The 24,855-nt window shown below is 42.3% G+C and overlaps 1 long non-coding RNA gene and 1 pseudogene across 2 annotated transcripts in view; both read left to right on the top strand.

Moving 5' to 3' along the window:
• Positions 1-323: 323 nt before the first annotated feature.
• The window catches only part of LOC309797614, a 34,158-nt gene continuing 9,626 nt past the window's right edge, over positions 324-24,855 (top strand). Inside the window, exon 1 of the long non-coding RNA XR_014292734.1 lies at positions 324-610. This is a non-coding gene — a long non-coding RNA (uncharacterized lncRNA). The remainder of the gene's footprint in view (positions 611-24,855) is intronic.
• LOC309797613 (protein FAM136A-like) lies at positions 13,709-14,416 on the top strand (annotated as a pseudogene). Its single transcript has one exon. The product of its transcript is annotated as a protein FAM136A-like (transcript).

Raw genomic sequence — 24,855 nt, 5'->3', positions numbered from 1 at the left:
AGTAGATGGGGAAATAACACCTGTCTCCGGTTATCCACGGCTGCAACCATTCCCTAAGCACCGCTTGCTGAATTCATAGCCCATTTTGGGTTACCGTTTATTTTTATTAAGGCCGGTCCTTGCCTGACAAAGCACACCACGTACGAGCTTTATTTGAAAAACCCCGCGCGGGTTTTTCAGCAGCTCCCTGACCAGGAGCGACGGCGGCGCTGCGGCCAGTCCAGCGCGTGCTCTGCCGGACCCGGGCCCAGTTATAGGCAGGCCGAGCAGCGCAAGACAACCCGGACCTACAGCTGGTGCGGGCGCCCGGTTCCCAGCGGCCGCACTCTAGGTCAGTGCCAGGAAGCGTGGGTAGCAGGGAACCCACGCCCCCGAGCGAGCGTCCGCCAATCGCAGAGTGCAGTGCAGCACGGCGCGCTGGGAGGGCGGTGCGTCCGGAGAAGCCCCGCCCCCAGCTCAAGCGTCCGCCAATCGCAGAGCGTGGTGTGTCGCGGCGCGCCGAGTTGGTTCGGCGCCGCGCGGCCTTCCGGCGGCCTGAGGGGGAAGGCACGCTCTGGAGGAGGCGGCGCGCACGAAGATGCCCCGCGGAGGCCAGTCTCATGGCTCAAAGGTAGGCTGTGGGCCTCTGGGCGCCGTCTCCTCGGTCCCCCCACGTCGGCTTCGCCTGCGGGGCGCGGGGCGCGTGTGGCTGGCCCCGGGCTGGTGGGCGGCCGGGGCGTCTGTGGCGTGGACGCAGCTCGCGTTGGAGGCGGGGCGGGAGGGGCCGCCTCCCCGGAGGGCGAGGGTCGCGGCTGCGGGGCGACCGGAGCGGGCGAGCCCGGCCGTGCGGCCCGAGTCTAGCTGGTACTCGCGGGTCTCTGCTGGGCCGCAGCGCGACGGCGGTGTCCTGGGGTGCGGGAGGGCCTGCGTAGCCGCCGCGTCTGCGCCGCGCTGCCTCCCCTGCCCATTCCGACGCCGGAGCGGGAGTGTCTCGGCCGAGTCGGGCGCGGGGTCCGCCTTGTGACCGCGCTGAGAGCGGCGCAGCTGCGTTCTGAGTGCATTGCGTTTGTCCTGCGTGTGCCCTTTACCTTTTGAAAGCGATTTCTGAGCTCCTTGCTTACCAACATGCTTGTCTTGTAGTACTGAAAACGGAATGAAAGCAGACACTGACTCCTTTCTTGACTCCTCTTTTCTTACCAAAAATGTTTCTGAAAAAATAGTCCGCGCACGCTGGTTCAGCCGCCGTCTCACTGCTGTGTCTCCTTGCTCCTGGAATACCATTGGTTGTCACACACGCTGTCAGTTTTGTGACTACCCATTTACGAAGTCCAGGAAGCCCATGACAAACATAACCTAACCCTGATTTAAAAAATACTAAAATGTGAAGAAAGAAAAAACCAAGGAATCAAGGAAGTATGTTAAATTGTTGAAGCCCGTGTAACTTGTGAACTTGGTCACTGTAGCATTTGACACATTTGCCACTTGATTCTTTTCCTGTATTGTAACTGCTCATTTATTTCTCCTTGCTGCCTTCCTGCCAGGTTCTGACTTCTGACTTTGCGCCTTTTTCCTCACTTTCCAAGTTTGTTCTGGGCAGTCTCACACGTTGATGTTAGCTGTCCCTCTGTATGGACGATTTTCAGATGTGTATTTGACCTTTCCCTTGAGCGCGGTTTAAACGCAGTGCACCATGAAGTTGTCATTCTCTCGCCCTTAGTCCCCTGGGCGCCAGCACTTCCTCCTGTGTTGTGCTGGTCTGAGCCTGTTGACACTGATGCTCTCTAATTGGGATTGCAGGGTGCACTTCAGCAGAAACCGTCAGGAGACTTGGAGGAGCAAGGTTCATTCCTCACAGGTCCTGGAGGGTGCATGGTACACCCAAGGACCGCACGGTGAGGTTGGGGGGGGGGTGAGACACAGGGAGAGAGGGACGGCACCCCTGGGGTCTGCCTTTATTAGGGTTTGAGGGTTAGGTGTCTAGAGTTTCGGGGATTCATTCTTCGTTGGCTAATTTAAAGCAATAGCAGGGAGGGAGAAGCACGGTCACTCAAATGGTCAGTTATTTAGGTTACCAGGGCTTGTTGAAAGAGGAACTTTCATGGGTGGAGGCAGCCTAGTTCCTTACCTGGTTGTTTTGCAAGTAGCTATGCCATACAGCTGGAGATACTTTTATTCAAGATGGATTTCTTCTAAACCGGATGCCACCTGGCAATCAGATGCTTAATGTCAGGCACTTGCACTACATCCTCACTTAGAAATCTTCGTGTTTTTGACTTGATTCTCACTTTCCCCCTCGTCATTCTGTCAGTTTTCAAGACCTTATCATAGCACCTGTCATAATCCCTTGAACATATTAGATACCTACCTAACAGATATCTGATGAATGAATGAAAGGAGAACTAGTATAGAAGGTTTGCAAGTATTGTAGGTATGAAGAAACATGGGGAAATACCCTGGTCAGAAGACTTGGGTACCAGTCTCAGCTCTGCAACTAACTACTTTTATAATTCTGGGCAGGCCATGTAGATCTTTCTGGACTCTTAAAATGGAAGTTGATATGTGCCTGAACTAACATGGTAGAATTGGGAATAGTATTGGGAAAGGACTGAGTTGATAAATAAGAAAAGGAAGATGAGACTTAAGTACCTGAAATTGAAAGATGAAGAGGGAAGAGTCAGTGGTGACTCAAAACTTGAACCTGTGAAAAATGGGAAGCTTGGGGAGAGTTCATTGCTTCCTACCTGATGTTAGGATATACAGATACGGGAACCTTAAGGCCCAGGGAGAGATTAGGCTCCAAGTTGCTCCGCGGCTGGGTGTATTTTATTTCTTTCTTCCCTCCTGCCTTTGCCCCCTCACTGTCCTTTCAAGTGCTACGATTCTTATTCCCTCTAAGCTTTGTCTTCTCCCTTTGCTAAATAGCCAAGAACGACCACAGATACTCCCTTTACCTGTCAGTCGCTTACCTTCCGAGATTTCCTGACCCTCCCCTCGCTCTCACAGTTCCTTCTGCCTCCGCAGACTGAATCATAGCTCTCCCCCTTCTCTTTCTCACTGAAAGGAAAACTGTATCTTGGTAAGGTCATAAAAGAGAAATAAAGGAACGCCATATCTTTCTGATGACACCCTCCTTTTCTACTCCTTCGGGTCCTCATCAGAAAACCTTAGTTTATTTCTGGTGCTTCTTTCATAATGGCAAGGACATAGTAATTTTTAATTAAATGCAGTGTACGTGTCATTTCAAAGAAGTTGTTTCTCTTTCAAGAAAGGGAAACATCGCTTCTTTGAAGCAGGAGGGGGAGGAGCCAAGGAGAGAATGAGGACCTGGCTTCTGTCACAGAAGGGGCGAGTATTAGGTAGTAGGACTATTCTTCCTTGGAGACTATGGGGAAGAAGGAGAGCTCAGCAGATGGGAGGTCTGCTGAGCTTTATAGTGGCTTATTTTAACCTTAGGGAAGATGTGACGACCTGCGCCACGATGGTGACAAGGAGAGGTAAAGGCAGGCATGGGTGTGGAACTTGTGTATGTAAGTGTGTGTGTGAGTAGAGGGTTAGGGAATGGTAAGAGTGTTTACCAGCATTGACCAAGGACAGGTAATAAGAAAATATGGGGGGGGGCACTCTCATTTGTGGGTCTTTTCATCCTAGCCTTGTGGGTTGGTGATTGGTAAAGTGAGTTGGTAGAAGGGTAGGAGTCTTAATGCTTGAAAGGAAACACTGACGTAGTTGGCCGTAAGAGTGCAGAATGGCAGGTGAGACATCATGATTAGGAGGAGGCTAGTGGCTGATACCATGACTGGGCTTGAGACTTCGAAGTTCCAGTGATATTCCCAGGTTCTCAACCCGGTCGGAAAGCTCAGCTGCTGTTATGTGCCTTTGTGTGGAAGGTGCACATGACAGTTATTGCTAGACACTTTTGTTAAAGTGAGATAATGCAGAATCAGTGGCTGGAATCTTTATTTCTGGAATTAGACATGCATGGGAGAAAATCCTGACATGTTGCTTACTAGATCTCTGACCAGCACAATATACACAGCATTTCTAAGTTGTAGCTTCTTTGTCTATCAAATGGGGGTAATACCAGTCTTGCAAGGTTGGTATGAGGGTTAAATGATGAGAACTGCATGAAATGATGTACTGAGCGTATAAGCACTCAATTAACGTTAGTGATAATGAAAGCAGTTAATAATAAAACACCATGATAATGAAAGAAATTTCTAGATGAGGACAAAGCTGTTGTTCATCCTCTACTGTTTTGCCTTTTGATTTCTCCGGAATTGCTTCACTCAGTTTGTTGAACAAGGAATAGGAAGAGGGCTTAGTTTTAAAGTTGTTCAGTGGTGGAGGGAGATTCTCTCCTAGTTATCGTGGTAGGAGTACCTTATGGTTCCAGTTTTAGCCCTTGGTAACCCCACTGGATGATTTACCAGTGGCCCTGCTTCTCAGAATTGGCCTCCTTAGTACTGATAGCTTAGTCTAGAGGTTGTCGTATCCTTAAAATGGAAGGAAAGGAGAACTAACATTTATTGAAGACTCTTCATAGGTCAGGTACTTCACATATGTATTTCCTGTAAGGGGAAAATATTTTCTTTGAAATCAAAATAATACATGCTTATAGATGAAAGCAGTCATATGAAAAGATTCTCACGAAAACCAGCAGTTGTTGCCCGGCTCCTTCCTGAGTCACGTCCCTGAAGGCAATCCCTGCTTAAAATTGAGGTAATCGTAGAATCACAGAACAGTTGTAAGGAATTATAGACATCTCATGTATTCTTCATCCAGTTGGCCACAATGGTAACATTCTGCAAAACTGTAGTACAATATCACCACCAATGTATTGACATTAATACAACTGTCTTGTTCACATCTCCCCAGATGTGCGTCTGTGTATACGTGTGTGTGTGTTTAGTTCTATACAATTTTATCACATGTATAGGTTCATGTATCTACTACCACAGTCAAGATACTGAACAGTTTCATCAGCATAGGATCCTTTTTATAATCACACCGACTCCCATTAACTCCCACCCCTAAACCCTGGCAATCATTAGTCTATTCATTATTTAAAAGTTTTTGTCATTCAAAAATGTTATTGGGATAGAATCATACAGTTTATAACCTTTTGACATTGTTTTCCTTATTTTTTTCCCACTCAGCATAAAACTCTTGTCCAAGTTGTGTATATCAGTAGTTTCTTCATTTTTATTGCGGAGTCGTGGTCCATGGAATGGATGTACCACAGTTTCACTTAGCATTTTACCTGTTGAAGTACATCTGGGCTGTTTCCAGTTTCTGGCTATTAGAATAAAGCTGCTGTGAACACTTGGGTACAGGTGTTTTGGGGAACATACGTTTTTATTTCTCTAAGATAAATGCCCAAGAGTGTAATTGCTGGGTCATATCATAATTTGATGTTTAGTTTTATAAGAAACTAACAAACTTTTCTAGAGTGGCTGTACAATATTACACTGGCAATGTATGAGTGATTCAATTTCACAGATAATAAATTCATGCTTTTAAAGTACAGAATTCAGTGGTTTTAGTATATTCACAAAGTTGTACAAATATTTCTTATTATAGAATATTCTCATCACACTGAAGAGGAACTCCATGGCTGTTAATAGTCATTCCACATTCTCTCCTTCCCCATCCCCCTGGCAACCATTCAGCTACTTTCCATCTGTATAGATTTGCCTATTCTGGACATTTCATGTAAATGGAAAAACATATGGTCTTTTGAGACTGGCTTTTTCACTTAGCCTAACGTTTTCAGGGTTCATCCGTTGTTGTAGATGTATCAGTACTTCATTCCCCTTTATGGTTGAATAATTTTTCATCGTATGGTATACATTAAAAAAATTCCATTCAGCAGTTGATGGATATTTGGATTATTTACACTTTTTGGTTGTTAGGAATGATGCTGCTATGATCATTTGTGTACCAATTTTTGTGAGGATGAAAGTTTTCATTTACCTTGGATGTAAACCTACCAGTGGAATTGATGAGTCATATGGTAATTGTATGCTTAAATTTTGAGGAACTGCCAAACTGTTTTCCAAGTGGTTACATTTCTTAGTCTCACCAGCAAGGAATGAGGATTCTAATTTCTCCGCATGCTTGTCAATACTTGTTATTGCGTTCTTTTGACATTAGCCATCTTAATGGGTAGAAAGTGGTATTTTATTGTTTTGGTTTTGATTTGCGTTTCCCTAATGACTAATTATGTTGAGTATCTTTTCATGTGTTTATTGGTCATTTGTGTATCTTCTTTGAAGAAATGTGTATTCAAATTACTTGCCCATGTTTTTTTTTTTTTTTTTAATTTGGCTGTGTTGGATCTTCGTTGCTGCGTGTGGGCTTTCTCTAGTTGTGGCTAGCGGGGGCTACTCTTCGTTGCGGTGTGCGGGCTTCTCATTGCGGCGGCTTCTCTTGCTGGGGAGCACAGGCTCTAGGTGCACGGGGTCTAGAGCGCAGGGTCAGTAGTTGTGGCGCACGGGCTTAGTTGCTCCGCGGCATGTGGGATCTTCCCGGACCAGGGCTCGAACCCGTGTCCCCTGCATTGGCAGGCGGATTCTTAACCACTGCGCCACCAAGGAAGCCCTTGCCCGTGTTTTAGTTGGATTTGTCTTTTTATTGTTGAATTGTAAGGATTCTTTATAAATTCTGTATACAGTTTCCTTACCAGATATGTGGTTTGCAAATATTTTCTCCCATTCTGTGGGCTTGGTTTTCATTTTCTTGATGAGGTCATTTGAAGCACAAATGTTAAAAATTTTTGATGAAGTCCAGTCTTTTTACTTTTTGTTGCTTATGCTTTTGGTGTCATATCTAAGAAATCACTTAGGTCATAAGTCATAAGGCTTTACTTGTATGTTTTCTTCTAAGAGTTTCTAGTTTTAGCTCTTACATTTAGGTCTGTGGTTCATTTGGAGTTAATTTTTGTATGTGGTGTAAGGAAAGGGTCTACCTTCATTCTTTTTTTTTTTTTTTTTGCGGTATGCGGGCCTCTCACTGTTGTGGCCTCTCCCGTTGCGGAGCACAGGCTCCGGACGCGCAGGCTCAGCGGCCATGGCTCACGGGCCCAGCTGCTCCGTGGCATGTGGGATCCTCCCGGACCGGGGCACGAACCCGTGTCCCCTGCATCAGCAGGAGGACTCTCAACCACTGTGCCACCAGGGAAGCCCAAGTTGTAGATTTTAATTTCTGTTCTTTTAAGGAGCAAAACCTCTAGAGCATCAGAAAATTCCTATTAAGCAAAGAAAGGCAGCAGAATACAATGTTGTCTATCTTAAGGATACAACTAAAGCATATATAATCAGAAGATGCAAATAGGGCAGCAGTATATTAAAACAGTTGTGTCAGGTTGCCGGCTTGGTGCCTGGTACATAATTTTGTACTCAGTGTTTGGAATGGACAAATAGTGGAATAGGGTGATGCTTTTAAAAAAATTTATTGTAATGTTAAGACAAATAAAAATGGAGTACTTTTGTAAAGATTGAAACACACATGAACAGTTTCTTAAAAAGTTATGTGTAAGAAAGCTTGTCCAGTTGGTGTAGCTCTAGATTATCTCCTCTTAAAAGCTATGACCGAGAAAAACAGTACATATCATCTACCCAACAACTAATTCATTTATAGAAAGAAGAGAAACATACTTAGTGCCTGAGTTCTGGCCACAATTTTACTAAGATCTCAAAAATATTTATCTTTGAACATTCTGTATAAGTTCCTCCTTATTTTGAACCAGTTTTGTTGAATTCTGCATTCAGTTCTTGTCACTTAGGCATTAAAATAATATAGGTAACAAATGTACACTTATGAGTGTGGAGAAATCCATTAATCAAAGGGAAAACAGTTTTGAGGAGAGGTTAATGAAGAAATCACATTGCAGTAGTTGAAGAATAAAATCTTTGTGTTGACAAATCTCTGAATAAGTATGCTGGGGGAGAGAAGGAGCAAGGGATAGCATGATGGGGTGAGAGAGAGTTTTAAAAAAAGTTAATGAGAAACTTGTGCATGGTTGAATGATGGCCTAAGGGGTGGAACAGATTAAGATAGGAAACTTTGGAATCCTGAATGCAGTGTCTCGTGACTGGCATCCTGTTCTTCATGTTGAGGATTTTCTTCTTATAGCCTCAAGCCACTGGGATGTAAGCTTTCTGTTTCTTCCTCAGCCTTTTTAAAAATTCAGTAGAGCCTATAGCATTTTTACTTTTTTACCCAACATTGTGTATTTTACTGCAGCAGAATATTCCAAGCATGTGCAGAGAAGCTTGTTCTGTGTTTAGTTTACCTGTATGGTAAAGCCATACAGGTTGGATTTTTTTTTGGCTGCACTGGGTCTTCGTTGCTGTGCGTGGGCTTTCTCTAGTTGCGGTTAGCGGGGGCTTCTCTTGTTGCATAGCATGGGTTCTAGGCGCTCAGGCTTCAGTAGTTGTGGCGCCTGGGCTCAGTAGTTGTGGCTCGTGGGCTCTAGACCGCAGGCTTAGTAGTTGTGGTGCACGGGCTTAGTTGCTCCGTGGCATGTGGGATCATCCCAGACCAGGGCTTGAAGCCGTGTCCCCTGCATTGGCAGGCGGATTCTTAACCACTGCACCACCAGGGAAGTCCCTAGAGGTTGGATTTTAATCCATTGTTCTTGGTGGTGGTTCTCAAACTTTAATAGTGCCTAACTCACCAGGGTGGTTGGTGGGCCTCTCATCACTCAAGATTCTAATTTGAGGTTTGAGTATCTACTATCTCTAAAGGCATACGTGGTGATTCTGATGTGCATTGCCCTTGATTGCATTTTAAAAATCGTGGTCAAATAGAATGAAATTAACTATTTTAACAATTTTTAAGTCTGTGGTCTGTGACATTAAGTACCTTCATGTTGTTCCGAAACTATCACCACCATCCATCTCCAGGACTTTTCATCATCCCAAACTGAAACCCTATACCCATTAAACAACAATTCCTCATTTTCCCCTCCCCGCAACCCCTGGCAACCACCATTTTACTTTATGTCTCTGAGTTTGATGACTTGAGGGACCTAATGTAAGTGGAATCATAATTTTTGTCCTTTTGTATCTGGCTTATTTCATTTAGCTTAATGTCTTGAAGGTTCTTCCATGTTGTATCGTGTGTCAGAATTTTTTTCTTTCTTTAAGGCTGAATGTAGTCCGTTGTATGTGTATACCACATTTTGTTTATCATTCATCCATTGATGGACATTTGGGTTGTTTCAACCTTTTGGCTCTTGTGAATATGGCACTCTGAACATTGTTGTGGAAATGTCTGTTTGAGTCTCTGCTTTCAGTTCTTTTGGGTATATGCTAGATCATATGGTAATTATATTTTTAACTTTTGAGTAGCCACCATACTTTTATCCACAGTGACTGCATCATTAGCATTTCTGTCAGAATGTATGAGGGTTTCAGTTTTTCCATATCCTTGCTAGGACTTATTATTTTCTGTTCTAAAAAAATTTTTTTTTAATTTTAACTTTTTTTAATAGTAGTCATTCCTAATGGGTGTGAAGTGGTATCTCATTGTGGTTTTGATTCACAATTCTCTCATGAATAATGATGTTGAGCACCTTTTCATGTGCCTGTTAGTCATATGTATATCTACTTTGGAGAAATGTCTCTTTCAGGTCCTTTGCCCACTTAAAAATTGAGTTGTTGGTCTTTTCGTTGTTGAGTTGTTAGGAGTTCTTTATGTATTTTGGATATTTGTTCCTCATCAGATCTTGGATTGCATCTTAAGAAATGCTGGCTTGGGGTAAGGAGTTTGAATTGTGGAGTCAAACAGCTTTTGTGAACCTTGGCTCGTGTGTAAGTCCCCTTGCATATTAAAACTGCCAGCTACCAATCTAGAGCGATCTACCTCTTTCTTTGGTCTCTCCTTGTCCTCTGTGCATGGGCAGCAGTTTCAGACTTCACCTGGGGACTCCTGAGGTCGCAAACCTACAGCGTGTCAGGATTTCATTCCTTTTTAAGGCTGTGAATAGTTTTTATTTTCATGTACATGCTTATTTTGTTTATCCATTCATCCATTGGTGGACATTTGGGTTGTTTCCAGTTTTTAGTTACTGTGAATAATGTTATTTTGAACTTTGACATTTAAACATACATTTGAGGGACTTCCCTGGTGGTCCAGGGGGTACGACTGCACGCTCCCAATCCAGGGGGCCTGGGTTCGATCCCTGGTCGGGGAACTAGATCCTGCATGCATGCCGCAACAAAGAGTTCGCCTGCGGTAACTAAGAAGTCTGTGTGCTGCAACTAAGGAGTCTGCATGTTGCAGCGAAGATCCCACGTGCTGCAACTAAGACCTGGCACAGCCAAAATAAATAAGTAAATATTAAAAAAAACCCAAACATCCATTTGAGTCCCAGCTTTCAGTTCTTTTGGGAAATCGAATTGCTCAGAAGTAGAATTGCTAGATCCTATGGTAATTCTATGTTTAATTTTTTGGAGGATCCACTGTACCATTTTCTATAGCAACTGCATCATTTTGTATTTCTACCAGCAATGCACAGGAGTTCCAGTTTTTTCCATATCTTTGCCAATACTTATTACGTATTTATTTTTTGAGAGTAACTATTATAACGGGTGGGAGTTGGTGTCTCACATTGTGGTTTTGATTTGTGTTTCCCTAATGACTAATGATATCAAGCATCTTTTTATGTGATTGTTGGTCATTTGTATGCCCTCTTTGGAGAAATGTCTATCAGACTTTTACCGAGTTTTAAACTGAGTTGTTGAGTTGTGGGAGTTCTTCATATATCCTGGGTACTAGATTCTTAGTTGGATATGTGATCTGCAAATACTTTCTCCCATTATATGAATTGTCCTTCTACTTTCTGATAATATCTTTTGAAATTCATAAGTTTTAAATATTGATGGTTTAGTTTATTCATTTTTTGTTAACTTGTCCTTTTGTGTCGTGTCTGAAACCACTGCTTAGTAACTTCTGTTATTTTTTGTCAGACCCTTGACAGAAATCGTTTGGCCACAGATGTATGAGTTTTTCTGGACTATGAATTCTGTTCCATTGATTGGGTCTATTGTTGTGCCCGTACCACACTTCTTTGATTACTGTTATTTTGTAGTAAGTTTTGAAATTGGGATGTGAGTTCCAGTCATGGAACTTTTGTGGTTTTCTCATAGAATCAGGATGAGTTACATGTTTGGTATCAATGTGTGACCATATAGGTGGGTTATTGTCAATCAGGGAACCTCACCTGAGCCTTGGTGTCCAGAGTTTTTACTGGGGCTTTGCTATGGACTGCATATTTGTGTTCTCTATTCCCAACCCCCATTCGTATGTTGAAACCTAATCCTCAATGTGTTAGTATTTGGAGATGGAGTCTTTGAAAAGTAAATAGGTCTTGAGGGTAGAGCTCTCATGAATGGGATTAGTGCCCTTATAAAAGAGCTTCCAGAGAGATCCCTCCTCCCTTTAGCATCAGTGAGGAAGTGATCCTTTGCCAGATTTCACCACTAACACTGAATCTGCTGACACCTTGATCTTGGACTTCCCAGCTTCTAGAACTTGAGAAGTGTTTGTTGTTTATAGGCTACCTACTTTATGGCATTTTGTTACAGTAGCCCAAACAGACTAAGGCTCCATTACATAGACATAAATGGCTGATCTCAGTCTCCAGTTCTTCTGTGTGTGACTGAAAGCCTTCACTCTAAATCACACTGTCTTTCTGGTGTCACCAGCCCCCATGCTAACTGTATGGGGTGTGATTAGCCACCACCCTAAATCACATTATTAGACTGTCTGGTGTAACTGAAGCTCTCAGGCAAAGAAAGACACTTCTGTCAGCCATGGAATTCCAAGGGCATAGACATTACTTTCCAGAAGCCAAGGACAAAGGCTAAACTTGTTTGTTTGTTTGTTTTTTGGCCGCTCTGTGCAGCTTACAGGATCTTAGTTCTCTGAGCATAGATCAAACTCAGGCCCCAGCAGTGGAAGCACTGAGTTCTAATCACTGGACCACCAGGGAATTAATTCCCTAGCCTTCCTTTTAGGTGAGGTTAGATTCTTTACTGCATGTTTACTTTTTCAGTCCTTCCCTAATAAGTCTTTTACCCATGGTTGTCCTTTTTTTCACACCTTAACAGCCCATGTTTATAACAAACACAAATCCTCTTCTCAGTCTGCAAATGTCTCTCCCTAATTCACATTCATGTGCCCTCATTTTGAAGTGAATTTGTGATTGCTGCCTTAACTCACAGAGTTACTATAAGGCTTCAATGAGGGAAAGAAATTAAAAAGTGGTTTTTAGAATTAATCTCTGCAATCTTCGTACTGCCTCTGCATGTTTATACTAACTTCTGTTATTTTACGTCTCTGTATTGTGTTTTGTGACAGGTCTAATGATCATATTGATTTCTTGAGGACAGGGTTCATGGTATTTCTCTGTGTTTTCTGTGCTTAAGTGATTACAAGCACTGGTTTGTTGAATTTAGTTTTCAATAATGGTACAAATATATTGAAATTCCATCTACTTTTAACCACCAGAGTGGCTGCATTTGGTTGTGCAGGTTGAAAACTGCAGTGCGCAGAGGCCCTATAGCAAAAGTTGTATATTTATTATGCTACTCTTTTCAGTAGATGGCAATAAAGCATCTTTCCTAATAAAATCAGTACATTATGACAATTTCCAAATATATGGAAGTCCAGTGACTTGAGAAGGGAGTGTTTTTTTCTCATTTGCAGAAAAATGTAGCCCTATTAAGAATATGGTCCTTGGGCTTAAACTAGCTTGAATTTTGATCCTGGCTTTGCTGTTTACAGATACGTGATCTTGAAAAATGTCTTCAACAGTTAGTTTCTTTATCTGTAAAATGGAATTAATACTACTCATTTCACCATAAAATATCACCTAGGATCTATATGAGGTAATAGACATGAAACATTTGCAGTGACGTCTGGCAGCTACTGAATTATCTTAGTCTGTTCAGGCTGCTGTAACAAAAATGCCATAGGCTAATGGTTTATAAACAACACAGATGTGTCACAGCTCTGGAGGCTGGTAAGTTCAAATTTAAGGTGCCAGTACATTCAGTGTTTGTTGAGGGCCCACTTCATGGTTCATAGCCATCTTCTTTCTGTCCACACATAGTGGATCTCTCTAGTACCTCTTATATAAGGGCACTAATCCCATTCATGAGGGTTCCATCCTTGTGAACTAAGCACCTCCCGAAGTCCTCACCTCCAAGTACCATCACATTGGGGATTAGGTTTCAACATATGAATTATGGGGGGGACACAGATATTCCATCTGTAGCATAAATATTCAGTTTGTGATAGCTAAACGATTGTGCTTCTTTTCATTGGAGCTGGTTTTATTTTAGTAGTGTGTGATTACATAGTTATATCTGAGGTGGTTTACAATTAGGTAAAAGTAATTTATTCAGTTGCATGAGGTCTTAGTTGTGGCAGGTGGGCTCCTTAGTTGCAGCTCGAGGGCTCCTTAGTTGTGGCTTGCCAGCTCCTTAGCTGTGGCATGCAAACTCTTAGTTGTGGTATGCATGTGGGATCTAGTTCCCGGACCAGGGATCGAACCTGGGCCCCCTGCATTGGGAGCGCAGAGTCTTAATCAACTGCACCACCAGGGAAGTCCCATAATTAGGTAAAAGTCTTAATTCAGGGGGAGGCAGGCTCGTGCGTGGGAGTCCATGTGGGCACCTGTGTGGCAGGGAGCAGTATGGGGTCGCTGTGGCGGAGTTGCAGCAGCTCCGGTTGCAGGAGGCGGTGGACTCTATGGTGGTAAGTCTGGAGAGAGAACATCCGGAAGATGCAGGGCCTCATGTTCTGGTGCAGCGCCGCCTGCTGTGAGGGCAGCCAGGAGTCCATGCAGCAAGTGCACCAGTGCATAGAGCGCTGCCATGCACCTCTGGCTCAAGCCCAGGCCCTGGTGACCAACGAGTTGGAGAAGTTCCAGGAGCGCCTGGCCCGGTGCACTATGTATTGCAACGACAAAGCCAAAGATTCAATAGATGTGGGGAGTAAATAGCTTCAGGTGAAGCAGCAGGTGGAGAGTTGCATGACCACGTGTGTGGATGGCCACATGAACCTCATCCCAACCATGACCAAGAAGGTGAAGGAGTGTCTCTCATCCATTGGGAAATAGATGTCTGCTACTGGCCATCGGGGCTGAAGGCAGCAATCTATTTAAAAAGAGGAATGGGGGTTTGGGTTTTCTAAGGAAAGTTTATGAATGAGGAAATTAAGGATGGCAGCAAGTTTAAGGCCTATATCACTTGCCTTTGGACACTGGTTCCTTTGTGTTTGAAACCTAGAAAGTGAAAAAAAACTGGGGCTAAAATTGGGGTCAGAGATAGCAAGGGAGAGTTTTTGTGAGCCTGAATTTCACGTGGCAAGTGCTTATCCTGGCAACAGGGCGTCTCCCTTTTACCAAATAAGAGCCCTCCAAGGTACCAGATTCTCATAGTACACAGATACCAACAGGCTGGCATGCTTATCTGACCTGATTATGATCCAGTAGAGTATGAGGAGAGGTGTTCCTATTCGTTGCCAACCTCCTGTTTACCAGAAGGATCACTACCACATTTTCCACAAACTGGAAATAAAACAAAATCCACGAGGTCACTAATTTAGAATGGGAAAGGGGGCTTCTGGGGCTTTGTTTTGCGTGGCTTTGTCTTATATACAAGGGCATGCAGTTACTTTAAGATGTAGTGTTGATAGAGGTACTTTGGATAAAGCTTTGAAAGGGTGCTTGTAGATACTCATTTCTGACCGTCAGGATGTGGATGCGCATTTCTTAAACTTCTCACACATGACATCTTTCAGCCTGGAGACCCTGCTAAATTATAAGAAGCGCTGTCACACTGGTAGGGGAAGCATGTTGCTGCAAATGGCATTATTTCATACTGTTTTTTATGACTGAATAGTATTTCATTGTAATTATATACCACGTCTTCTTTATGTATTTATTTGTCAGTGGACATTTGGGTTGCTTCCATGTTTTGGCTGTTGTAAATAGTGCTGCTATGAACACTGGGGTGCATGTATCTTTTTGAATTAGAATTTTCTCTGGATATATGTCGAGGAGTGGGATTGTTGGATTATATGGTAACTCTATTTTTAGTTTTTTAAGGCACCTCTATACTGTTTTCCATAGTGGCTGTACCAATTTACATTCCCGCCAACAATGTAAGAGGGTTCCCTTTTTTCCACACCCCTGCAGCATTTATTATTTGTAGACTTTTTAATGGAATGGCCATTCTGACCAGTGTGAGGTGATACCTTATGGTAGTTTTGATTTGCATTTCTCTGATAATTAGCAACGTTGAGCATCTTTTCATGTGCCTATCGGTCATCTGTATATCTTCTTAGGAGAAATGTTTATTTAGGTCTTCTGACTGTTTTTTTTTTTTTTGATTGGGTTGTTTGGTTTTTCTGTTACTGAGTTATTAAGGCTGATTGTATATTTTGGAAATTAAGCCCTTGTTGGTTGCATCATTTGCAAATATTTTCCCCCTGCCCATAGTTTGTCTTTTCGTTTTGTTTATGGTTTCCTTTGCTGTGCAAAAGCTCATAAGTTTGATTAGGTCCCATTTGTTGATTTTTGTTTTTATTTCTATTGCCTTGGGAGACTGACCTAAGAAAACATTGCTACAGTTTATGTTAGAGAATGTTTTGCGTGTGTTCTCTTGTAGGAGCTTTGTGGTGTCCTATCTTAAGTATTTAAGACATTTTGAGTTCATTTTTGTGTATTGTGTGAGGGAGTGCTCTCACTTAATGGTTTACATGTGGCTGTCCAGCTTAACCAACGTCATTTGCCAAAAAAACTGTCTTTTTTCTGTTGTATGTTCTTGCTTTGTCAAAGATTAAATGACTGTAGGTGTGTGGGTTTAATTCTGGGCTCTCCGTTCTGTTCCACTGATGCATATGTCTGTTTTTGTGGCAGTACCACGCTGTTTGATTACTCTAGTTTTGCAGTATTGTTTGAAGCCTGGCAGGGTTATGCCTCCAGCTTTGTTCTTTTTCCTCAGGATTGCTTTGGCAGTTCTGGGTCTTTCATGGTTCCATATAAATTTTAGGATTATTTGTTTTAGTTCTGTGAAGAATGTCACGGGTAATTTGATGGTAATCGCATTAAATCTGTAGATTGTGCTTTGGGTAGTATGGCCGTTTTAACGATATTAATTCTTCCAATCCAAGAGCGTGGTGTATCTTTCAGTTTCTTTAAATTATCTTCAGCTTTCTTTATCAATGTTTTATAGTTCTCAGTGTTAAGTCTTTCACTTCCTTGGTCAGTTTTATTCTAAGTATTTTATTATTTTTGATGCGATTTTAAAAGGGATTTTTTTTTACTTTCCCTTTTTGATATTTCATTGTTAGTATAAAGAAATAGTCAATTCCTGAACGTTAATTTTGTATCCTGCTACCTTGCTGAATTTATCAGTTCTAGTGGTTTTTGTGTGGAGTCTTTAGGGTTTTCTACATATAGTATCATGTCATCTGCATAAAATGACAGTTTTATCTCTTCCCTTCCAGTTTGGTTACCTTTTGTTTCTTTTTCTTGTCTGATTGTTGTGGCTAGGACTTCCAATACTATGTTGAATAGAAGTGGTGAGAGTGGCCATTCTTGTCTTATTCCAGGAATCAGCAGAAAGGCTTTCAACTTTTCACCATTGAGTATTATGTTGGCTCTAGGTTTGTCACAAATAGCTTTTATTAAGTACCTTTTTAACTGATTGTTTTTAAGTTAAAGTCTATTGTAATTTTATTCAGACTTTTCATCTTCTGAAGAGTAGGCGGGTTAGGCTTGAACTGTAAGTAGAGATTTGGTTAGAGGGCTGTGAGGGAAGGAGGGACAAAGACTTGAACCTGTAGCCTTTGAAGGGGTCTTGCTGATAATCCTGCCTTTGCATGAGAATAAATTTATCACAGTTGGAGTTTATAGGTTGCTGTGCTTCAACTTCTCAACAGTGAGGAAGCAGGAATGGGAAAGAACCAAGGCAAACTCATTGTTTGCTTTTGAGTGGGGAGTGATCAGTAAAATAAAATTGGACCCAGAGTGTGATATATTAGCTAGCAGCTGTCATTGTTTTATGTCTTTAAGCCCTTAGATTAAGGGTAATGTCAGTGGAGCCAAGAGTGGTTTTAGGTAGCCTGGCATGGGAACTTGGTTTCTAGCAGAGGAATTTTCCATTTCAGAAAAAAATAAGTTTCAGACTAATGGTATTCTGAGCTGGTGTACAGGGCTAGTGGAAAATAGTTCTGCTTTTCTTTTCAAGTGTTGAAAATTAAATACATCACCATATTTCCAACATTGTTATGTTAAGAAGTTCCGGATTGTTGAGAAGAATGAGAAAAAGAGGGGCTAGATTGCTAGGCATTAGGATTCTAGCATCAGAGTCTTAGAATAGCTGTAGTAAATTAGTCTGGTTTGTTTGAACAGTTTAGGTGTGTGATGACACCAAAACTAGGTGATTATTGTACTGTAAGTTTAAGCATAATTGTACATTCCCGACATTTACTACTTAACCAAAGTAATCTTAAGTTTGAAAGTATATGAAAATTATACAAAATGTGGCAACTGTTTCCTTTATTTTCTCTGATGACAGAAGAAGAAATGAATTTAAACTGCTACATGATTTAATGCCTTTGTGACCAAAAACTTTAAAACACTGGAATGGCTGTGGATTCTTTCCTGAAAAAACTCTTCCATGAATGGAAAAGATAGTATTGATAGGAACTTCCTTAAATGAAGCAATGATTTAGGTGATCCCTAAACTTATTTAGCATATGCTGAAATTATTTCGCAGACAAGGATAAACCAGCAAGTTCTGGAAGCGAGCACTTTTAGAGTTTGCCACTTGTAGAATGTAAGTTATACGTGAATCCTGGTTGGGGTCATAGGAGACATAAACACGTGAACATGGCATTCTCCGTTGTGGCAGCGGAGGTGCTACTGGAAGCGCTGATTTCCAAAGGAGTGGTTCAAGGACGATGGCTGAGGGCTGTGACAGCACAGGAGGGTTCGTGAAGAAGGCAGTCCTTGGGCCAAACCCTGAGGGGTCCAGCAGTCAGACTGAAGAGAGTTGGAAAGACAGCCTGGCAGGAAACAAGGGGAAGGGCAAAGTTGTCTTGAACCTTATAGGCAGTTTTCAGAAATTTTGTTAGGCTTTGTGAAAATTTATTTTACTTACATGTTTTTTTCTCAGGCTTGTTCTAATACCCTTTATTTTCTTATTTATTAACATCTGTTGTCCCCACATCAGGAGGGTCGGGCTTTCTTAATCGGCATTGCCTGACTGTGAGAAAGGTGAGAAAGCTAGAGCACTGGTTATGGGGGCAGCTCATGGAATAGTGACTTTGACTCTGCAATAAACTGACCTTTTCCAATGAGCCATTTAATTCCCTTCTTCTTTATTTTTAATGTTTTTTTGAAATATTTATTTGGTTGCGCCAGATCTAAGTTGCGGCAGGTGGGCTCCTTAGTTGTGGCATGTGAACTCTTAGTTGTGGCTTGCATGTGGGATCTAGTTCCCTGACCAGGGATAGAATCCGGGCCCCCTGCATTGGGAGCGCAGAGTCTCATCCACTGCGCCACCAAGAAAGTCGCTTCATTCCCTTCTGCTCCTTAAACTGTCTGAGAGGCCGTAGAGTTCTAATCAGTAAGCTGCTTTTTCTTATTTTTCGAGGTTTGAAATATTATAGTTGGTTATTAGATTAAGACAGTATTCTTATGAATCATAGTGTATGAAAATATAAGCATCTTTATGAAAATGTCTAAAGTACGTTCTCATATTAACTGTGCTGAATGTTAATCACCTCTTCTTCTACCTTCCGTTACGGTGGTCTGTGGTACTATTATTTCACAGTATTGTCATTAGTGTCAATTTTATCTTGGTAGTCGTCTTGAGGTAAGTATATTTATTATTCTCATTTTACTGATACAGAAAACTGGATCTTGGGAAGTGTCAGTGTAGCCAGCCAGTAGCTCAGCGGTGACTCAGGCCAGGTCGTTCTGACAGCACAGCTTCAAGATGGGAGCTGAAAGGATTTGTGTGCTGCTTGTGAAATTTCCTGGATGTTTCTAAGCTTGAGGAGGATAATAACTCAGGACATTTGGAATTAGGACTAGCCTGGAAAATCAAGGATCTATGGGTAGCCATCACCAAAGTACATTTCTTCCTTTGTTCAAGTCCAAGACAGCTTTCTCCAGGAAACATTCTCTCAAATCTATTTTTGAGCTCATTAGCCCAATTTTGGTCTGTTTCTTCCTCCACTCTAATTATATCCTTAGAACCCAAGGTCTTTGAAGATGGAAACTGTCTTTAGCTGTATGCCTTCAGAGGGCTCAGTGAATCATTTCATCTCAGTACGAATATTTACGGAGTATTAGTATTGTGGTCCAGCTCTTTCAGTAGCTGGTGATTGAAGGCCACCTTCAGCTGGACAGAGGCACAGAAGATTGATGGGTTGGCTTGCAGTTGACAGCATCTGGGCACCTGGGCAGCTCAGGGACCTGACTTACAGTCTGGAGCATGATTTGTGCCTCTTCTTTCTTTCTCAGGTTTCTTCATATTATGTGGGACGAGGTGGCTGGCTGCTTTGGGGCCACACCCTTGGCCAAGTTGGGAAGAAGAGAATCTTCTCCAGTAGCCCCAGTTAGAAAAGTCCTGGAGAGGGCCTCTGACTGCCTCAACTTGGGTCCCATGGCATCCTTGGACCAGTTACTATGGCCAGGCTGATGTCCTATGATTATCCTTGGCCAGGTTGGGCACCCAAAACTGTGGTGGTGGGAGTGTGTTTTGTCACTAGAAATGTGGATGGATGAGAAGGCTGGGTAGTGAAGTCGCCCTGTAAGCACCTGCTCTGTGGCTGAGTAAACACTGTGGAGAGAGAAATACACATGTTCTAGAGAGCTGTGGCGAGGTATTGTTTATGAGGATAAGTAGATGAAATGGACATGAGTTTAACGCAGCCTGAGGGCTGTGTTACCCTTAGGTTTATACTTACTGACTTATTTACTTTAGATATTTTAGATTTTGTGACAGGTGTGGTAATAGTCAAGACATTTGCATATTCATTCAAGAGTCATTTAGCGAGTACCTCAGTGGGGAGTGCTGTGCACTGGGGATAAGATGAAGAGGCATGAGACTCCTGCCCTCAGAAGCTCTTATTCTAGGGAAAGGAGTAGATGGGGCAGGAAACAGGCTGTTGTCCCAGAGGGAGGGATTAAGCGGAGGCATTGAGGGATGTTTCATGGAAAAGATGGGCCGGGATCTGTGGCAGAGTTGGAGAGACTCAAAGAAGAGGAGAGGTGATTTCTGGCGAAGAGTTCCATGGATGCAGGTGTGGTGTTGGAAATGCTCCACTTGGCAGCAGCAAGGGGAGTAGAACAGATTGGCTGGGGAAGCAGAAGCGGAGGCTGAAGAGTGCTGTTGAAGGCCAGGATAGTAGGTATCAGAACTTGGGCTTAGGCCCTCGCGTCAGTGAATTTGTGGGAGGGTCTCTGTTGCCACTGCCTGAGCTGCTGGAGGGCAAAGTCTTTCTTGCTCGTCTTGTATCCCTGGGGCCTGGCAGAGTGTCTGCCTGCAGTGGGCACTCAGTACATGTTTACTGACAGACTGAAGATGAGGACATTAGAATTCTGTCTTTTATGTTAAGTAAGTTGGAGGGTTCTAGTCCCTAAAGAGTCTGAGTATGGATGAACTCCAGAGAAGCGGAGGACAAGTCAGATGCAACCAAAGCAGTGAGTGACAGGCCTGAGAGACGTTCTGTTGCCAGAGAGAAGGAAAAAACACATGCGCAATAAACTTGATAGGCCAGGCTCTGAGCATCACAGCGCCTGCTGACTAGCTGACGTGGTTAAAACTTTACATCTGTTCCTCATATTTGACAGGAACAGATGTGAGAGCCACTGAATCTTTGTCTCTGCTTAATGTAGATCAATTTCTGGGTGAAAGAGGGTTGACATCCTTCAAGTATGTGGCTAGAGCCATTGGGATACATTGGGATACATATATTATTCAGATACCCAAGGAAACTTCCTTTTTGGATTGTTAGACGTCTGATTTGTTCCCCAAATTTATTACATGATATCCAAAACAATATTTAGAAATTTTCATTTCTTTCCAAGGGGAGTATCCCACAGATGTATAGTGGAATGCATTTGGTTTTACAGGGAGTAAAGTTTCAAACTGAGGAAATAAACTACATAAGCACGGTGTCCTTGAGAAACGAAAACTTGAGCAGAGTGCCAAGAAGAAGGAGAAGTGGTCTCTGAGGGGCTGACGTGGATGGTAAAGCAGTGAAGCAGAGTTTAACCGTTCTGTGTTTTAATTGGTTGCTTTTTTCTGAAGTATGGTCTATTCAGAGTACAGTCAATCCTCACTTTTCAAAGATTCTGTATTTATGAAATCGCCTACTTGCTCAAATTTATTTGTAGTCCCCAAAATCAGTGCTCTTGGTGCTTTTATAGTCATTTGCAGGCATATGTAGAGCAGGGAAAATTTTGAGTCACCTGACACCTATGTTTCCAACCGAGGTCCAAGGCCCCACTCGTCTGCTTGTTCTAGCTCTCACACTCTCAGCAAGGGCCCTTTTCTTGGTCTTTTTAGTGCCACGTTTTTCACATTTTTGTGCATTGTGTTGGTGATGTCACTGTTTAAAATGGCCCCCAAGCATAGTGCTGAAGTGCTGTCTAGTGTTCCTAAGTGCAGGACATCTGTGATGTGCATTATGGAGAAAGTATGTGTGTTAGATAAGCTTTGTTCAGGCATGAGTTATAGTGCTGTTGGCCATGAGTTCAATGTTAATGAATAAGCTATATATATTAAATAAGATGTCTTTAATCAGAAACACACAAAAAGTAAGGTTTCACATTGACAGGAACTACGCTGTATTCCCCGAGGAGCAATGGTTCAGTATTTGCCAATTCGTTGTTTTTGGCGACTTTATAGAACATTAACTACTTTGAATAAGGAGAATTGACTGTATTTGTTTCCTATTCTTCTTCCTGGCATCAACCTGGGCTTATATAGTTATTTTGTGTGTGTTGGGGGGGGGCGGGATAACTTTTTATTTTGACAAAATTTCAAACTTACAGGAAACTTGCAAGAATAACATAATGAGGTTCTTTCTAGTGGAACTATAAGTGGGTTAATAGTGTCCCCTGCAAAATTCATGTCCAACTGGAACTTCAGAATATGACCTTATTTGGAGGTGGGTGTTTGAAGATGTAATTAGTTACTATGAAGTCATACTGCATTAGGGTGGGCCCTAAATCCAGTGACTGGTGTCCTTATAAGAAGCGGAGAGGACACACAGAGATACACACAGGAGAGAATACCATGTGATGATGGAGGTGGAGATTGGTGTGATGCAGCTACAAGCCAAGGAATGCCAAGGATTGCTTAGAGCCACCAGAAACTAGAAAGAGACAAGGAAAGATTCTTCCCTAGAGCCCCCAGAGGGACTAACACGTTCATTTTTGGACTTGAAACCTCTAGAATTGTGAGAATAAATCTGTTGTCTCAAGCCACTGAGTTTGTGGTAACTTGTTATGTCAAACCCTAGGAAACTAGTACAGTAACCCTTTATTCTGATTCACCAATTTGTTATTATTGGTCTCTCTGTCTGTTTCTTTTCCTCTACATGTGTATATCTATTTTTTTTCTGTACTATTTCAGAGTAATTGAGAGACATAGTGAACCTGTACCCCAAAATGTTTATGTCCTGGGTTAAGGACAGCCCTTACATAAGCGTAGTATAATTACAAAACTAGGAAATTAAAAATTGTTGAAATACTGTTACCTAATCAGTCATTTATGCTCAAATTTTATCAGTTGCCTAATAATGATCTGTTTTCCCTGATCTAAGATCCAGTCCAGGATCATACGTTCATTTTCTTTTCATACCTCCTTAGCCCTTAATCTGGGATAGTTCCTCAGACTTTCTTTGTGTTTCTTGACCTTGCCATTGTTGAGGTGTATAGGCCAGTTATTGTGGGCTTGTCTGATATTTTCTCTGTTTAGATTTAGGGTATGCATTTTTGGTAGTAATACTGTGGAGGTTGTCTTGTATTCTGGTTGTTGCCTCATATTAAGAAGCATTTGATGCTGGTTTACATCAACATTCATGACTTGATTAAGATGGTGTCTGACAGGTTTCTCCACTGTAAAGTTACTGTTTTTACCTTTGGAATTAATAAGTAATTTTGGGGGAGTCATTTTGTGATCATGTATATATCCTCTTCATCCTCAAACTTTTACCCACTAGTTTTAGCATTCATTGATAATTTTCTAAATCCGTCATTTATTTATTTGTTTATATCAATGTAGACTTACAGTCTTATTTTATTCAGTAGGTTATAATCCTTTACTGTCATTATTTATTTGATGCTGGAATGCCCCACATTTGGCCAGTGAGAGCCCCTTCATTCAGGCTCATGTGTCCTTTTTACATGTTCTCATTATTCCTTGGGCACGTTCTCACTCTCTGGCTCAAGATATTTCAGGCTCATTTTGTCCTTCCCTGTCCCATCCCTGGTATCACCCACTTGGTTAAAGAGCTGACCTGGGCTGATTTAATGTATTAAAGAGGTATTCTGGAGTTAAAAAAAAAAATGTGTGTGTGTGTGTGTGTGTGTGTGTGTGGACTCTGAGTAGGCCAAATGATATTTTCCAATTTCTTTACTGTTCTAGATAACTAAGTGAGCTTTCTCAGAGCTGTCAGATAACTGAATCCTGACAGGTGTATGTGGAGGTTAGCACCTTCTTGAGAAAAGATGCCTCTTCCTCTTGCAGTCCTGCCCCACCATAGGAATTTCTGCATGAGAAGGAACATGCTTAGACCTGTTAAGTATTAAAATACCATCTATGTTATGGCTGGATTTATTTTTATGAATTTGTTCCCTTCTTCCTAGTTAAGAAAGTTTTAATGGTATATTTTAATCTTAATTTATTTTTTTAAAGTACAGTGGCATTGGATAAGGGATTTTATTTCTGATTAGGTGGTCAGCTCATAGTAGTTGACCTGAATTTGATTCCCAATACAAATCTAAAATTTTCCTTAAAATAAAATGCAAATTAAAAAACTTATAAAGTGAGTATTTGTCTGTCATAGACATTTAAAAAAACAAAACAAAATAGCTTGAGGAAAGAAGTCAGTGTTGTCACTGTTGCTGGATATAAACTCCTTGGCTCCTTTGGGTCTTCTAGGGTGGAGCCCTTGCCCTTTCCATTTCTGGTGCATTCTCAGGCTGCCTGCTCCCCTTCCTGGCGAACACCAGATGTCTGTGCTCAGTCCTCCTTTGCTCCCTTGCTTCTCTCAGGTTCTTTCCTCTCAGATATGATACCATGCAGAACTTTGGAGTATTCATTGTTTGTCCTCACACGCTTGTATTTTGGAGTTTGTTGTCTAGTTGTGTTGTCCACATGCTTTTGGTTTTGCTATCTCGTGACTCTTTCTGTGGCGGTTCAGAGACGTTTAAAAACTCTGCCAGTCCTCTCTCGCCTTCTCACTTCCAGGATGACCAAGAAAAGAAGGAACAATGGTCATGCCTAAAAGGGCCACAGACATGTGCAGCCTGTTCGCTGCACAACTGTTCGCGATGTATGCCCAAGGACAAGGCTGTTAAGAAGTTCGTCATTTGGAACATCGTGGAGGCCGAAGCTCTCAGTGACATTTCTGAAGCCAGTGTTTTCGATGCGTGTGTGCTTCCCAGACTGTATGTGAAAGTACATAACTGCACGAGTTGTGCCACTCACTGCAAGGCAGTCAGGAGTCATTCCCAGAACGTCTGGAGGGACTAAACACCGTCACCTTGTTTTAGGTCTGGGCGCGCTGCCCCACAGCCTCCACCAAAGCCCATGTAAGGAGCTAAGTCCGTAA

The sequence above is a fragment of the Mesoplodon mirus genome (assembly GCF_964341445.2).
Source record: "Mesoplodon mirus genome assembly, contig: HAP1_SCAFFOLD_796, whole genome shotgun sequence".
Lineage (NCBI taxonomy): Eukaryota > Metazoa > Chordata > Mammalia > Artiodactyla > Ziphiidae > Mesoplodon > Mesoplodon mirus.
Note: the sequence above shows the minus strand (reverse complement) of the source record. Positions and strands in the feature narration are given on the sequence as shown.